Below are 18,440 nucleotides of genomic sequence, written 5' to 3' on the forward strand. Positions count from 1 at the left end.
TTAGAGGGAGAATGGAAATAATCAAGCATGAAATAGCAATCTATTGACCTCTGGTAACTTGGTGTCTTGATTTAGGCAACTGCACTGCAAGCTTGAGAAACAACTTAATGCCAGCGATACTGGACTTTTTATGGTAGTTCGCTATTTACTCAGATGAGGAATGGTCACCATGTGACAAAACATTAACAGCTGACTCAAAGGCACACTTGGTCAAAGGAAAAGCAAGTGTTTTCCATGTTGATATTATTTGTTTCTGATTTCCTGGCTGAGAAAAACAGCTCAGCTAAATGCAAGGGTGCTGTATGTTCTTGCTGAGGGCCAGTTATCCTTTGGAAAGCAGATACCAAGAAGAATTGCTTTGAACTTATTCCGCTGACAAAACCAGTAATGCTAACCAGTACACGAATTTAATTCTTGTGTTCTGAGTATGCAGTGTCTATATTCTCACAGAGTTGCAGTAGCCAGTGTCTAGTTCCTGTTCTTGTCCTTTCCTTTTGCGCCATTCAGGTGGCATGAAGGAGTTATTTTTAAAAAGACCTCTCTAGGGAAATCACCCTTTCTCTCTTTCCAGTGACAGACCAAGCTGCAGAGGGCAGGAGCAGCACTTCAGCTGTGCGTGGAATTAAATGCGTGCCATAAATTCACCCAATTCACTCAGGTGTGTTATGGATGTGGATGTCAAAACCTAAGTCACCATTGGTAACTCTTGTAACTATGTTAGGTTTCTAGCTACACCCAATCCTGTTTCTCTGCTCTTAGGAACTCTTGCAAACAAAATGTCCTGATCTGAGGAAGTGTGAAGCACGCTTTGCAAAATACCATTTTGAAAACACTCACCCCATCTCAGATCGGAATGAAGAACAGTTTACTTCAAGATTTTTTCCGAAGTTTGGAGTAGGCAGAGAAATAGTAATTTCCTCTCTGAATTTCCTCTCCGAATTTCCTCTCCTTTTTTCTTAAGACCAGATTCTATTAACACATATTCAGTAACTTTCCTCTGTAACAGAATGTTTCTAGGGTTGTGGCCTTTGCTTCATTTTCAGACTAGAGTAGTTCAGCTGGAAAAGACCCACAACAATCATCTGGTCCATCAGCCATTTCAGGTATTCACTGTGCCTCAGATTCAAAGTGAGGTGGCTGCAGTCACAAAGGAGAGTGGTGACCACCTTATAATCACAGATGCCCAGTGTCTGGTGCCACCACCAATCATGGTCATTAAAAGCTTGCCTCTTATTCTGGTGCTATGTCTAGTGGTGTGACTTAAAATCTGATTTGGGCAGGAGAATTAAAAAAGCTAAACAAAATGATGACTCAAAATGCTGCAAGTTCATCAACCCCTTGAATAGCTGTTTACACTCCTACTTTTACTATAAATTGGTACCTCATGGCTTCTTTGTATAAGACGATGAGCTAGTCTAGAGGGATGACCTAGTTATTTTTAAAGCCCACTTATGTCAATGCTTGCAACATGGTCCTGTGACCATGTTGGCCACCATTATTTCACGGTGAGGTCAGTCTTTTTCTTTACTCGGGCTGCTTGCCAGCTTCTCAACACCTGCCTTGAAAGTGACAGCTCTATGGGTGTCCTCATAAATTAAAAATCATGTGCCTCTGCCCTGATGCCCTGGGACAAGCACAAAGTTAGAAACTGTCCTGTAACCCAAGCCCTGGGGCTGCTGCACGGGACAGCTGAGCAGCAGGCAGCGAGCCACAGCAGCAGGGGGCTGGCTACACCGCAGACCCTGAGCAGCACCCAGGCTGGGGTGGTGGAAACTGTGTGCACCGGTGCCAGCGGGCATGTGGCTGTGCCCAGTGAGAGCCAGGGCTGGCCCCCAGGTAGGTGTCCTCCTGCATGGGGAAGGGTGGAGAAGCCAAGCAGCTAACAAGGGGGTGCTGTGGGATTTGTGCAGCCCTTACATGTTGGGAGCAGGGCTCTCTACACCGAATGGGCAATCCTGTGCACAGTTGTTGCTATCTTTGCCACCTTCCAGCTCTTCAGTTACAGCTCTGGCATATAATTGACCACAGCACTAATTTAATGATGTGTTTTCCTCCTTCCAGTGTGCTCTGCAGACACTCAGCCAGCATACACATGCTCCGTAGCCTGACACAGTCCTAAAGCTTGAATAGCACTTAAGCACTCCTTTTCCCCCACAACCTGTCTGCTCAATCTACCCTGCTCTCACCATCCCCATCATGCAGGTTACATTCACTCACAGGAAAACTGTTAGACAAGTCAGACAAGCTGCAACACCCCAATGCCCTAATCTGTGTGCTCCTTTCCCAGATGTGTGTTGTCCCCTTCCATGCCCAGTAGTGCCCAAGGTCTGGAAGCAGCACACGTTGTTTCACAGCACTGTGGTTCTCTTTCAGCTCCATAAATGCAGGTGCCAGACACAATTGCTAACGCAATTCCTGATGGACTGGTATGCTGTGAGCTCCCAGCATGTGAGCTCCTGGATTGGAAAAGTAATACAAGTATTGACTGGAGCAGAACCTGGCGAGGCATCCTTTTCAACTCACCTGTATGCTGTCTCCAAAGGCACAAGCAAAATCTGTTACCCTGTTGGCATGGGATCCTTAGCTGGATGACTAAACTGCAGCAAAGTGGAAAACTGAATCTTTTTAAATGATCTATGAGGTGCATTTTAACAGAGACTGTTTTCTGTCTTTCTTCGAGCTACTGGACATCTATTATGTTCCTCTTGACGACTGGGTAGGATGTATGGGTTGATGCATTTGCCCATCAGTAAGAAAAGGCTGCAGAGGGGTGCTGATCAGAGCTGCCTGTAAGCATGTGCCACCTTGCTTTCATTTGATTTTAGATTACTGTGAAAATAGATTGTATTTCCTTACAGATGTACTTCTGAATATTAGGAATATTGATTTTCAAGGGAAATACTGAGCTGTGACTGATAAGTAGGCTGAAAAACAGATTTATTTGCTGCATGAAACATGAGGTTACACCTCTTTTGGGGGGAAGGCACAGATTAGGTCTCATATTGGCTGATTGGAGATGGGTGTGTGAGACTCCAAAGATAATTTGCTCTAAGTTTCATAACATCAGCTGCTCTAATTGGCACCATCTCATGGCAAACCTTGTAGGGATTTGCCAATCCAATTTTGTTTTCTGCAGTTCCTGTGCATACTGCCACCACAGGAATGAAGAAATGTCTTGGTGTAAAAACAAGCCATAACGAAGGAACTATTATTCAGAATGACAAGAGATAGCGCCTTGGAACAGTCAGCACCTAGTGTTTCTGCAATACAGACCAAACACTTCAGTGATAAGATCACAGTCCCATCCAGTACTTCGCATATTATATCTCAAAATAAATGCCTAAGCATCCATTGGATTTGGAGTGCTACCGGTAGTGTACTATACTGTGTACTTCAGCAAGCCTCTTGGTATGCATGTTCCTTGAGCTCCTTTCTGCTATTCTTCGAGTGATTTTTCTCTTCCTCTCCCAGTGCTCTTAACAACTGCCAGCACTGAGAACTCAAAGTCCCTTTTTCCAGCTGGCAGCAGCAATAACAGCGGTAAGAGTATGGGCATACATAGTTTGAGGTCTTCTGCTTTAGAAAAATCTATTTCCTCATCCTTGCACCTGGGGACATTTTATAGATAGATGGGACAATTCAGACAAGGCTGTAGTTTCATGCAGGAAATGCACACACACAAACCCTGGAAAGGCTTTCTTTAGTATCAACAGGTGTAGAAAGATATCTGAATCTGGAAGAAAATGCATTCAAGCAATATCCTACTGAAAACAGGGGAAAATTAACTTGTTCCTTCAAAGAAGATTTTAAATTTAAACTGATGATAAAGGATGCACAATCTTGTTCTGGTAGGGAGAAAAAAAAAAAAGGAAAAAGGAAAAAAGTATGAGAAGTTGTTGAAGCTCACCCTAAAAGCTGAGCATCTAATTTGTTGTGTCCTTTTCCAGCTCTCTTCTCCTAATATCTCTTTCAGACTCCTAATATCTCTTTTCAGAGCAAGGCTAGGTGGGGTGTGTTACTTCTCTGACCTTAACTTTCTTTGGGTGTGAGGGAATTCCATGAACTAACTCTAGGAATGGCAAGGGAGGAGATCCCTAGAAGGGTATGACAATTAGAGGACCATATATGCACCCAAGTTGGCTGTATATAGGTTTGAAAGGCCAGATCTTTTAATTTTATGTTGAATTTTAAGCCATTTATCTAATCTAGCCTTCAATGATGCACAAGCCCATGTCCAGCTATGTCTTTCAAGAAAAGAATAATTTTCTGTCCCTATTATTAGCAGTAAACCAAACCAGAAAAAATAAAAGCAAGCAGTCATAGTTAAGGGTCCTTGAAGTGACCCATGTCAGCAAAGGGATTGAGAATAGAAATGAAGCAGAAGGAGCATCTCTGGGGAAGGCTGTTCCACCACCAGCAGAGTGGAGGCCCAGCTCCTGCCTCTCTGGCGTCCCTCTCCTGCTCATCCTACCTGGCACAGTGCTGGGCAGCACGCCATGCAACGAGTGTGCCTCCTCTCCTCTGGGCTTGGTGGTGACAGCAGCTCCTGGGCCCCAGCCAGGATGGGAGGAGGCATTCAGAGATCTGAGAGGTGCGGCCCAAGAGCTGCTCCTGGCTCCCAGGGCAGACAGGGGACAGGGAACAGGGACACAGCAGCATGCTTGGCACTGGAACATGGCCCCACGATGGGGAGGAGAAATGATGGGGCTGCAGGGGAGCTCAGCAGGGGCTAAGGCACGGTGAGACTGGGGATAAACAAATGAGAAAGAGCTCTGTGCTCATTAGCGATAAGAGGAAGTAAAGATAACTCTTCAGCACAGAAAGTAAGCGCTTCTTGCCATGTCACAGTTTTGCTTTCTTCTTTTCTTCCCCTAATGGAAAGTACTCATAAAACAAATATAACTAATAAACTTTGTAAAAATATCACCTCACACCTTTCCAAATCTTGAATCAATGATTCCATTGCCAAGACAAATCAAAGCAAGGGGTCATCCCAGAGACAGCAGCTTGACAAGAACCTCCCTGGCCTTTGGTGGAGTAACACATTGGGTATGTCAGCTAAAGGTCTTGATGCAGTTGTCGTGAGAAAAATAAGATGGTCCTTGTCACACTGGAGTAATTTCAGGAAAAAAAACTTAACGCTAGTTTTTGAAGAAAGCAGAGATTATGGTATTTCTGCAGGTGAGATCAAACAATTCAGAAAAACATGGGACTTAAAAGGCTAATAGTTATGCTATTTGTCTTTAAACAGATCATTTGGCCTGAGGCACCGTGTTCTGAAATCAGTGGTAAAAGGGACCTTTAAGTTATCCAAAACTATCAAAATGCGTTAGGATTACACTTGTCTCAGAAAAGTAGTTTTGCTACATGGATTTAGAAGATGACAAGACACTAGCTGACTGCTAATTGTATTCTTGCTCTGTGATGTACCTGTGCCTCCAGACACCTGCTTTTCCTTGAAGAAGTCATTTAACAACCCTCTGGAGCCTCTGCTTCCCTTCCCTGCTCTTCCTCTTCTCATCGACTTCAACCATCAGTGATTGGGCATAAGGCCTCTGTCTCAGTCTTAGCTTTTTGAACTTTCAGTGTTATGGGGATGTAAATAAAAGCAGTGCCATGTGAAAACATGGGACTGTTCGGTACTGTGCAACATGTAGCTGAATTAATCATACATCAGAAAAGTGGCAGCTGTGGGAACCGTGCTGAGTTTCCAAAACCACAGATGTCTGCTGAAACCTTTCCTAGCTGCTCTTCATTGGGCACAGAGTGCAGCTGTGTTTGAATTTCTGTTGTTGGTAATGTATTTAGTGCTGAACACAAAACGAAGCAAAGCCTGAGTTTCTGCTGAATGTTTGATAAGCCAGGGTCCTGAACCTGGCTACACTTATGAACATGTTTAATTTCATGAAAATGAGTGGAAGATGCATATAAAACTACTTCTCAACTACAACTACTGTGTCAAGAAAGATCTTGATGAAAGTTTCTGTCATTGGGGGTAATTTTTACTTTTTATCCATTCTTCCCCACACATTTTTAAGGTTTACTTGACTTGATTTCTTTGGGACAAAGCTGTATGTGTAAAGTAGCTTGAAAACAAAAAAAAAGCCTTGATAGTATCTGAGCTGTAGAACAGCAGCATTGTAGCCTCACTTCAGCCTATGAATAGCTTTCAGCATTTCCATAGTTAGCCCACAAAACATTGAAGAATTCAAGTCAGACAGTAAAACCAGGAGGTAAGCATTTGGTTTATTTAGTGTCTTACATATTTTCTTGGTTATGTCCATCATAGGAAAACTTCTGAACTAAAATTTGCAAAATCAGGCTAAAGAGTCACCTTTCAATTTCATTATGCAATGAGGTTTCTAAGAAGAAAAATGGAGTAGAAAACACACCAATGACACCAAATCAATTTAATACTTTAAACACCAATACCTTGAAAAGCCACAGTTACTAAGTTGTTTTACGCTGCTCCAGAACAGACAAATATTGTATGCTGTAGGAATCCCTGCTCAGAAGAGAATTTATTTATGTGACTGCATTACAGTTGGGAGTCTGTGAGAATGAGAGATATTCGTGGTTGTGCCCATGATGTGCTGGTGGGTGTCGATTAACCATGTCTTCTGGTGGCCATTGACGATTAACACATCTTGAGAGGAGAGGATAAGGTTCTGCAGTTGTTATGAGACAGAATAAAATTTCTGTAGCTTGAACTTCTTAGTCCAATTTATGGGACTTTTACACCTAATTACAAAACACTACCTCACCATTGCTTTATCTGTGGTTCTGTACTGATGCTTTCTGTGGGGAAAGTGAGTGTGCCTGCATAAGGCAGAAGGCGAGGGAATGGACTCAAAATGTCTGTAAATATAGTGTGGCAGTTGTATATTTGCATATGGGAAAAGCTAAATGTGTGTTCTATGAAAAATATTTCAATTCTCCTGTTTGTATGAAATTAAGTGTCATTGACTTTGTTCTCTACCCTGGGGCAACATCACTTTTCAAGATCTCTTCTAGCACTATTCTGACTCCCCTAGCTGTCACCGAGTAGACCCTAGTACCTTTGTCCATCAGGATACTCATACGCAAACTTTATTTTGTAAATGTTTTTGCATTCAACTGTGTTAACTTGAATAATTGGTTTTGGTAACTTCTTCTGTAATTCCTCCTTAAAGTCAGTGCTATCAAATGCAGCACATCTTTTTGTGGTGAGAAGAGGCAGATTTGTGGCTTCCCCTGGAACCTGTCAACAGTGCTCTCACTGACAACACAAAAGTGTTGTCAGGCATTTACTCATGTTTTTAAGCAAGAAAGCAAGCTGGTAGTAATGTGGAACCCGTTCATGAAGATAATACAAGATGACTAAACTTCCCAAAGAGATATGTTACAGCATTTTGTTTCTGGTATTTTAGTATATTTGAAGAGATGTGCAACTGTCACTGGCAACAAAGCATCTCCCAGTCTTTGACCTCCCATGAAAACTATAGGTATTTTCTATTACAATCCATCAAACAGAACTGAACAAAGAAAAGGATTCCAGAATGTGTTTAAAAATATTTTTGCTTGTTTGAATCACTGCACATGTGCTATCACTGCCATGTTCAAAGAGTTTGGTATTCAGGTCTTGCCTGAAGCTAGTGCTAAAAACACCTTTCATCCCTATAGAAGTTGAAGGACTGCTTTAAGTGCTGTGGATGCAAGTTCAGCACCTCTTGATGTCAATTTGGTTATATGTAGGTGGATGTGTTTGCACATAGATACTTAATACAAACAATGCTTCAAGACACTCCAAGGCCAGGAGAATTCAAAAGCGGCGCTTGTTGAAAGCTTTACTCCTTCAGCTTGTTCCTCTGAACTTAGCACCTCACTGGAAAACATGACAGTGAGTTTCCTGCTTTAGCAAAATTTTAGTAAGAGCCAATAACATGTATCAAGATGATCTGGAAGATATCCAGCACTCTCTGTTCTCTGTGTCTTCATTACAGGAGAAATTTAATGTCTATTTGATCTCGCATGCTGTGTTTTGCCTGGTTTATGCAGTGGGGACGTTGGCATATTCATGCACTGTTTCCACATATGTGTTGCCTAATCACTGTGCTGAGAATAGCAAAACACTTGGAGGGCTTCTCCTGCCCTTGTTTTGCCCTTTTTCTAAATGCTATTGAAATGCACAACATCTTGGGGGTAATAATAAATAAAAGGAAGGATATCTCATTGATTAGCAGATTTGTGTCTTTAAGTTATGCTACAGCCACCTAGTTAACTTCAGTGGAGTGGGCCAAGACATTTCCAAAGGTGAAGATTTCTACATTTGGCTGAGGAGAAACCAGAATATGTTGTCTGTTTCTCAGTTAGAACAGCTTCTACAGTGAGGTCTGGGTGGAGGAGTGAGCTGAAGTATCCACAGAAAAGAAAGGCTGCATGCTGTGCTTTCAAGGCACCAGCTGCACAAGAGCCGTGAGGGCTCCATGTAATAGGGAACACTGAGGCACCTTCTCTCTCCTTTCAGGGGATCAAATTTACTAAGTGCTTAATGTCAGTGAAGTTCTCTTGGTGACCAGGCTGGTATTGCCTTTCCTACGCAGACTGTTAAAGTGCACAGACTATTATTCACCTACTCAATTAACTCCTAAGGAGACAGAGGAAATATGTGCCCAGAGAAGAAAACGAAGCCATCTTTATTTGCTGGCTAATCAAAATCCAATGGCTTTTGAAGACAGTGTGAAATGATCATTAATTAGGAGGGATACCTAAATTTGGAGTTCAAAGAAGCTTGCACAAGCCAAGAAAAAAATGACTTGGAGGGCAGAGCTTGTTCCCCTTGATTGATGAGGCCTTTGTGGAACCAGCCTGTATTTGGACTGGATCTGAACCTGACCCGAAACACAGCTCCAGTTCCCACAGGTAAAAGTGTCTGTAAGCCAGAGTTTCAGTGCATTATAGAATATGGGTCCCAAAGAGCAATATGTGAATTTGGTAACAGCTTCAGTATATAGCAAAGAGAGGGTCCTTAAACGAGGGTGGATCAAGACCACTGCTGGCCACTCCTTGCTCTCTCATGCCCTGATACCAAAGAAGCCATCAAAATGCCAATTGACAACCCAAGCTGAACACTCCCCCTGCTCCCCTTGTGGTGTGTGCACTAGAGTATGAGCAAGTAGAGGAAGCACCTAAATGACAGGAAGGCTCAGCTGTGGCCTCTGCTTTGCAGACACCCTGGGCCATGTCCATGGAAGGGCTCTGCAGCTGTGCTTATGATGAGTACAGTGAGACAGTCCCAGTGAGGGGTATGGAAAGGGAAGGAGAAACACTGTAGAGGTTGGCACCCAGGGCTAGGGGAAGAGAAACCACACAGCTGCTGCACAAAACCTGCCATGTCGTTCACAGCAGTGCAGCCAGCAGCTGCCGTGATGGGTATCCCAGTGCTGAGGATGTGCATGAAAAGGCCCCTGGGTGAAAACGAGCAAGGAAAAGAGCTGGTGCTGCTGTGACCTGGAGAAAGGGGGACTGGCAAAAGGTGACTACGTGGCAGCTCATGAGCCCCATGCCCTGTGAAGCAAGACTTGCCCAACTGCATATGTTTTTCCAGTGTTTTCTTGTTAGATTTTACCCCAGAAGGGAGATAGTCAATGGCTTCTACAGACAGGTCCTATTATTCCGTGTCAGTTGTTTGTGCTGCCAGGGTCTCTTGCAGACCACCTCTGTCTCTGTAGTGACCTGAGCACAGCCACTGTGGTGAACCGTATGGCATGTACTTAGAAAGTACTTAAAAATGGGTATGTGAGACACTAAAAATGAAACAAAAATCATTTCCAAACGAAGAAAACTCTGAAAGTCTGCAGGTCTCATAACAGTCAGCACCCTTAACTTGCAATAGACCTGTGCTTTGTTTTCACTAAAAAAAAGCTGACTGCGAAGTATACTGCCCATTGTGTAGAGAAGAGTAGGTCTTGGATTTGTATCTTCCTCCTTTAAAGGATGTATATACAAAATATCATTCTTGAAGGTATAATAAAGGTAAATTATATTCTGCAAGCACATAAAAACAATAAAACACTACTGCCTGTTTGTTTTCCAGAACAGCATCACTACAGTCCTTTGTGTGTAGAATTCTATCTTCAGGCTCAAGTTAGAGATGGACTGTGGTTTTGAGAAGAATAAACTCTGCCAGCAATGTGCCCATTTATTAAAATAATTGTGAAGTAACCCAGCCAGCTATAGGGAAACTTGAGAAAAACAGAAGAGAGCAAAACTAGAGCAACTTAGAACATAAAACACAATTTTCTAGGGTCAATGGGCTAGGGTATTCCTCTCCTGGGAAATAAACACTTCAGTATGTGTAGATCTGACCCCAATCACTATTTTAAAGATTGGCCTGAAAGATAGTGCTCTGGAAGGGCACGCAGAGAACTCCATGTGATAATTTCCTGGAATTTCTGGATCGGAACAGATAAGAGCTGCATGTTGACATCTGTGAATTGATGTGACCTTTTTCTTGCAAGCTGATCAGACTATCATCAGCAAAGAACCATGCTCAGAAGCACTTAATAAAGGACTCAATGAGTTAAATTTGAGAATAAAGAAGCAAAACAATAAAAATCTAGGGTCTTCAGTTTTACTGAAAAGTAAAGTCAAAGTGGTATTTGCAGACTCCCTCACAGAACAACTGTTTCCTGGGAAAATTTGCTGTCTTGTTTCTACACGTTAATTCATATTAAAAAGTGTATACTGGTCATGAGCCTTCAAGAAAGCAACATATGTGATTCCAAGAAGTACAAGTGTGTGAAAAAATTAGTCTTGTCTAAAAATATGCCATACTTTGCACTTTCCCCTTGCAAATTGCTTAATTTATGGGTTAAAACCAGAAATGAGGAAATATGAACATGATAAATAACATTTTAAGATGCTATGGTTTTGAATAGTACACCTTGAAATTATACTCACCATAGCTATATGAAAAGAGAAAACTGTAAAAGAGCTTCAAGAATATGTGCTTCCTCTTTATTTATAAAGCTTAGATATGTTCATTGGGCTTTAACTTTGTAGACATCCTATATTATTTATACAGGGAAGTTTGGAAACAGGGGCAGAAATCTTCTTAAGCCAAAAAATGAAGTTTTGCCATGGGTTTGAATAAAGGCAGACACAGGCTTTATTATGTCTTCTTTCCAGTACCATGTTACTGCTCATGACAGTCACAAGTCCTAACTGCAATTTGCATTATAGCTGATGGAGTTCAGTGTGAATAAAGACGAAACATTTCTGGGAGAAAGGCTATTTAGACCTTCATATCTACATGGAGACATTTTACCATCCAAGTGCAGGAAAAAATCCCTTAGCTCAGCATGCTGCTTAAATTCCCACTGTCCACCATGGTCACTGCTGTCCAGTGGCTATTCCTCCGAACCACTTCTTCCTGGCTTTCTTTTAGGAGACAGCTCAAACCACCCTGCCAGAGCATCTCTGGTACAATGGGTATCATAGTGGTGCCCATTTTCCACCATTTCTATACAATAGCAATAGCAAGGTGTACTTAGGGACACAATTTACTTTATATATCCTGGTTTTTAATTACCAAGGTGCTAAAGAGAATGTGTAAAGCACTTGATAATAACATGCACGTTAAAGACCTGCTAAAGCATTTATTAGAAGAGCATTTCTTTCTTCTTTAACATGTCAATGTATACAAGGAGGGTGGTTTTCCTGTTCCTTTTAAAAAGAAAAATATCAGGCTTTGATTCTCTGGTTTCTTTTCATCTTCTTCTAGCTGAAAAAGCTTCTGGAAAGGAATACAAAGAGATAGAATAGGCAAGAAATCACAAAAGGAAGATATCAATAAGAAGCACCATGGACTATTCTCTAAGCAGTTTCCAAGCAACTTTTAATGGAAGGTCAGGCACAAGCAAAATAAAGGGAGGAAAAAACAAGACATTATTTCATACAATAAAGTGGCTGTGAATGCTGCCAGTTACAGAGGAAATAGATTGGCCAGCCTGAGCACTTATTTATGTTTTTCTGTGAATACAAATGAAAATCCTGTATAAAGGGCACTATCAAATTTGAGCGGGAGTGTTAATTCCAGCAATAGGTTTGCATTACTCCTCAGAGAGCTTTCATCACTGAATATGAGGTGTAATAATAATGGTCCTGTTGGACTCCTTCAGCTCCTTCTGTCTAAAGATCTATAATACTTTCTGTCTTTAATCATTCATGTCTCACATTTGCAAGCTGTGAGTTATGCAGATGTGGCAACTGAGGCATAGAGGTGGAGTGACTTCACTAAAATTGCTGTAGGTATCCACAGACAACCTAACACAGATTGCAATGGCCAGAGGTGTGCCTCCAGTGAAGAAGAGACAACCATGCAAGCAAACAACCCTAGCTAGCTGGCACTGCTGGCTCCTTACAGCAGCTCCAGTGTAAAGAGACAGAGACTGAATCTGAAGTGCATATATTTGTAAGTTATCTATGTTGTCTACTTCTTTTTTCATCGAGCATTTGGCAGCCTTGGACTGGCAGCTGAAATAGTCCTTTTGAGCTTGAGTTCCATAGCAGTCAGTCCCTATGGTTCCAAAGTCACAGAGCACAAAGCATTCCTCTGAACTCTGTGATTTTTGTCATGATCAAGGAGCAAAAGCTCTTGTGTCCATGCCAAGAAAAGCCCTAGGAAGGAATCCAGACATTGATTTGGAGGCCTGAAAACTTAAGAAGCCCAATTATTAGTTTACCTTGAGAATGCTGGCTCATTGAGTAGTGCTAGCAAGTGCAAAACAAAATCTTTCTCTTAGTTTCTGTCTTGGCATGAAAAGTTAAGGTGACAAGCTGATAAAGTTTGGCTTTGTAAAGCTTTCCTTCTCATGGCTTGATTTGCTGATGTCTGCACCAGGATGATACTACAGCCTGTCTCTCCATATGGCACTGATAGTTGTCCGTTGCCATCCAGACTTAAAACAAATACTAGGCAAGTGAAAAAAATGTCTGAATTCGAATTTTCAAAAAGAGAAAATATTTTTTGACAGGAGTTACCTATGATGAGGCTCTGGGTCAGAATTCTGTATCCTCAGGGGTCTGAACAAGAGCATCAAGAGTCATTTAGGCACAGGGACATCCCCAGTCTTGATCCTGTGTTTAATCTGCTAGCCTCATGTCGCAGTCTTGGATATCCCTAGGACATGACAAATTCACACACCACTTCTATCTAGGCTGCTGAAACCTGCCCTTTCCTTCCTAGAACTGTTTGCTAAGAGAGTTGCTGTCAGACTGCAAAGGCTTCTTGCTCTCCGGGAATAATGTCCACACACACAAGAGAGAGGCTGTGATGAATTGCTACAGCTGAACATGTGTCTTTCAGAAGCATCTCTCTGCACATGCCTTTATGTATGCTATCCAGTGCTGCAGGGTAATGCTGAGGCCACTTTTCTTGTTCTGGGTCCTTGCTTGCCAGGCACAGCTGGTTCATAATCCCGCCCACTGGAGTCCTGAGTTATAGTCACATTATTCCCTAGCAATACATGAGAACTTGTGGCCAATAACCCTGTTTAATGTGTGAGATTTGAGTACAAGCTTACAACTTTGATTCCTATATTTTGCCCAAACAAATTGATTACAGACATTAAAATAAAGGGACCAGATTCTTAACATTCTTTCAGTTACTGAAGTCTGCTCAGTTTTTACTTTCAATTTCCAATCTTGTACATGAGGAGACTTACCGGAGGGCACAAGAAGCAGTCTCAGAATTCATCTCATAGTACGCTATAGATTAGTTATAGTGCATTTCCTGTGTTCAAAAATATCGAGCAAGGTTTTCAGGACAGTTTTTGATAAACAAATATGTTCCTGTGTTCTGAAAGCATGTTGTGAATGAGACTGTCTTTTAGGCTCAAGGGTAGCCAGTGAACCAGGATACTAATGCTGACAACATACAGTTATGGAAGAAGCAGATGGTTGCCTGTAAAATGCACTCAGATATATCTGGAAAATGCTGTGAAAATGTCAGTATTCTTACAGCACTTCTATTAGACATGATTTTTTGTTTTTAAATTTAGACCACAGCGCTTCCCAAGTTGTATGCAAACTGCGTGCATCCCAAGCTTCTGCCTGTGAAGAAGGACACCAGTGAGAACTAATTACATCCTAACTAAACATGCTGAATTCAGTCTGAAGTAGAGACTTTCCACAAGACATACCTGCTTTTAGGTTTGGGGGTTACTTTGAGAGTTACTTCAGATATTTTCCAAAGTAGTGATCTGCACAGCAGTCAGCAGCTGGGTATCTTAGTGGGACCACTGTATGTGCGTGTTCCACAGAACCACTTGCTCTCTCTGTTTCTGAGGCTAATTTCAAATCTCATCTCAGTCTCCATGAAAAATCTTTTGAGTATTTTAAAACTGGAGCAAGGTTTCTTTTGAGACAACAAAACTAATGGTGCCTAATAAAACTTGTAGCTAAGGAAAAAGCATGACTGTATGAAGTCTCTGAGTGGAATTAACTACCAGAAAGGAATGGGTTTAAGCCCAGTCTAAGTTGGTTTTGGAGCAGCTGAAAACATTTTAAAAACAATCTTCTTGCAATAACCAAAGACAAGAAATTACAGAAATAATAACGGGAAATTTGGTGCTTTCAACTGGTCCTCTGCAACAGGCTTTTAAGAAAACATTAGTAATGAGACCAGAGGTAAGGTAATATGTTTGTAAAGACAAGGGACTGCAGGTAGGAGCAGAGATCCATCTTTCTAACTGTTGCTTTCGGGCAGTGACCTCTCAAACAGCAGTGTTTGGAGATGGGTTATTTTAAATAGGATTTAAAACATCAAGAACTTACAGATCTACCTTTTGATTTGTAACCTGTCTCCTCCTGCCCAAGTTTAAATCTTGTCTTCTCTCTGCTTTAACACTGAGTGGATATTTAGCCACCATTTCAGCATTTATCTAGCTAAATCATGAGTCTTCACTTCTATTTTCTACACCTTTTCCCAGTGTTGTACCAACATTTCATCCTGTGGTCAAGACTGTCCTCAGCCTTACACTTTTTCCAGCTTTTGGCAGAGGAATGAATGTGAGGCATCTTACCTCAAGCCTCCTGAAAGCTACCATGCCCACTCTGACTCTGGTCCCATGTTCTTACTCCCTCTCTTTATGCTGTTTGTGCTTTGGTGCAACCTTGTCAAGCAGCTCAGTGAATCATGCTGCTTCAAGACAAACCTGATGTTTTTGGAAGCCTTAGTTTTCAGCTGGGTTGTTTCCCCAAAGACCCTCACTGTGAGGTTTCATGGACTGTAGCGTGTACACCTGAGGAGAAAACAGTCTGAATTTCATCCGGGTTAAGGTACTCCAGAAGGGTACCTTAACTGATGACAGTTTTCTGTATAATTTATCCAAAAAAAGTAGCCCTTCCTGTTCACCATACAGCTTTTGTTACTGCAAAATTATCTTCCATGATCTCAATGAAACACCATCCTGTCTCATCAGTGTTGCCTCAAAGACCATTTTCTCATCCTGTCATGTTCCCCAGTCAAACCTTCCCTAAGCAGCCTCCAATAATTGCCCATTTTTGTGCTGCATTAAACACTTCAAAATCAGGGCCTTTCCTGGGCTTTTTTATTCCAACTCAGTGGTTCTTAAAATCTCTCAAAATACCAACTTTCTTCTCCAGTTGCACCCAACTGCCATCATATGCTCAGTTTCAAGATGCTTTTGCCCAAGAAGTTATTCATGTTAGGGACTCCATGTTACTATCCTCACTGGAGACCCTTTCTTAAGACTCCTTTAGTCTATGGTACCTACAAAAGAAAATAAATAAAAAGATGACAAATAAGGTGGTGTTCTCTGTAGACTGCTGTGCCAGCCAATATAATAGGTGTACTAATCACAGAATCACAGAATCCCAAGGGTTGGAAGGGACCTCAAAAGATCATCTAGTCCAACCCCCCTGCAAGAGCAGGGTAATCTAGAGTACATCACACAGGAACTTGTCCAGCCAGGCCTTGAGTATCTCCCAACGTAGGAGACTCCACAACCCCCCTGGGCAACCTGTTCCAGTGCTCTGTCACTCTCACAGTAAAGAAGTTTTTCCTGATGTTCACATGGAACCTCTTATGCTCCAGTTTACACCCATTACCCCTTGTCCTATCACTGGACATCACTTAAAAAAACCTAGCTCCATCATCCTGACACTCACCCTTTACACATTTGTAAACATTGATGAGGTCACCCCTCTGTCTCCCCTTCTCCAAGCTAAAGAGACCCAGCTCCCTCAGCCTCTCCTCATAAGGGAGATGTTCCACTCCCTTAATCGTCTATAGGTGACTACTAGGTCTTTTATAGTCGTGAAAGTTGCCAATATGCTGATTCATACACTCTGAAGTTCAAAACAGAAGGCAAAATGCATTGGTAAATATTATCTGAAAAGCTCATTCATTTTGCTAGATTCAAATGTAGAAGCACTGTCTGGAGAAATGTCATCAATGTCTTTTTTATAAAGTTGTTTATCACAAACTAAATGCTACAAGCTAAGACAGAGTGGAAAGAAACAGACAGAAAAGAAAAAAAAAAAGGGAAAAAAGAGAAGAAAGAAAGTAAAGCTATGAAGAGATTAGAAGCTTCATTGTTCTATGGGTGAAGTTGCCCAAGGAGACAGATTCATTTTCAATAGAAACTTGAGAGCATATCTCCATGTGACCCAGAGTTGTCATTGCAGCAAGGTCTTCGAAAGTGTTTCCATGGTTTTCTCATGGCTTACAGACTAATTTTCCAAATGCTTTTGAACATTTGTCTACTCATACATGTGTTCCTAAAGAAATCTGGCATGTTTTGAAAATCTGGGTACAACTTGGTAAGGTGAGTGCTTAAAAATATGTTGTAGGATATATCTGCTAAGTTCATAGAATCATACAATAGTTAGGGCTGGAAAAGAGCTTAAGATCATCAAGTTCCAACCCACCTGCCATGCGCAGAGACACCTCACACTAAACCATGTCCCCCAAGGCTCTGTCCAACCTGGCCTTGAACACCATTAAAGAATTGTTGTCTGAATTTGTTTACAAGTCTCATGAAATAGGATTTTAAAAATTAATGTATATGGAATTAAGCTAAATAAAGCTTTCAAGAGGACTTTGTGCCTCGGGAGACTTAAATGCAGGCTGAAGAAACCCATTTCTTTGGTTCAATGTTTGTTTTTATGAAGCCTTTTTGTATATTATGACATGATGTATATGACATGATACTGTGGATGTAGCACTAAATATAGCATGAGAATATGTGTGCCATGTGAAGTGATCATGCAAGGGTGTGTAGTTGGGACTGCACTTGCTGTATGTGCACTACCCTATTTATAACAGACATATAGGATGGATTTACTGTACTAGAAGTGAGCATTTGAACCAAAGACTTGTAAGGGCATGGTGATAGGGCTAAATAAACCAGAGTATCTAATGTGTCAAAGGAAATACTGAATTAATGAAATGTACACAAAATTAGCTGCCTTTTTTCTACAATGACAAGAAGCATCTCTGGCTTGATTTCATTTTACACCTAAACTTAGTAGTCAATAATAAATAAGGCCTTGACATTGAAAAATGGGTGGGTTTTTGCACCCACAAGCAAGTCAACTGAACTAAAATAATCTCTTAGTGCATAGTAATACTTGACACATCCATGTGGCAAGTAACAGAATTACGGACTAGTGCTGGTGAGAGGCATGTGCTAATGAATCAAGACCTGGTTTCTGTTTTCTGGTAAGAAAAGACGTTTTTCCATGGACTACTTCTCTCTTCCTTCCTTCAGAATGCTTGATGCATTTTATTATAGATTTGATAAATTTTCTTGACCCTGTGACTTCCAAATTACCAGATAGAGGAGCTGAGCATCTACTTTTTCATCTATGACTGAAATAATTCTTTTCCTGGCTTTTGCACAGATTTCTTCTATATTGTTGCACTGTACTTTTCTTTGCCATTATCTCCAGTGTTAACATCCCCGAAGTATAAACTTCCTTTACAAAGAATTTAAGTTTGGTCATAGCCCATTGATTTTGAACACTGAATGTGTTTGAAGTAGTCATATGACTTCAGATTGATCACAGAGACCAACAAAGAATGTGTTGAGGAGTATAATTTCTCCCTAGCAGTAAAAGTAAATGACTTGGTTGATTTGTTACAAGTTTAAAATTTTTGGCTCATCTGGGGAGCTGAAACACCATCAAATCAGAAAATGAAAGCTATATACTGCTCTGACTTCTTCATCTGGATGTTTCTGAAGCAAATAGTTACAAGTGTGTGAACAAAACTTGAGAAACTTCAAATTCTAATCAGCAAGTATGTGTTTTGAGATATCTCCTGTGTATGTACCAATACAGAATTTTGTTCTTAAATGTGTACTTCCTTCAAGGAATATAAGGATTTTCTTGGCTTCCAGGAGTAATAGATACAGCACAGGTATGTACCATCT

This window comes from Psittacula echo (assembly GCF_963264785.1).
Source record: "Psittacula echo genome assembly, chromosome: 4".
NCBI classification, from domain to species: domain Eukaryota; kingdom Metazoa; phylum Chordata; class Aves; order Psittaciformes; family Psittacidae; genus Psittacula; species Psittacula echo.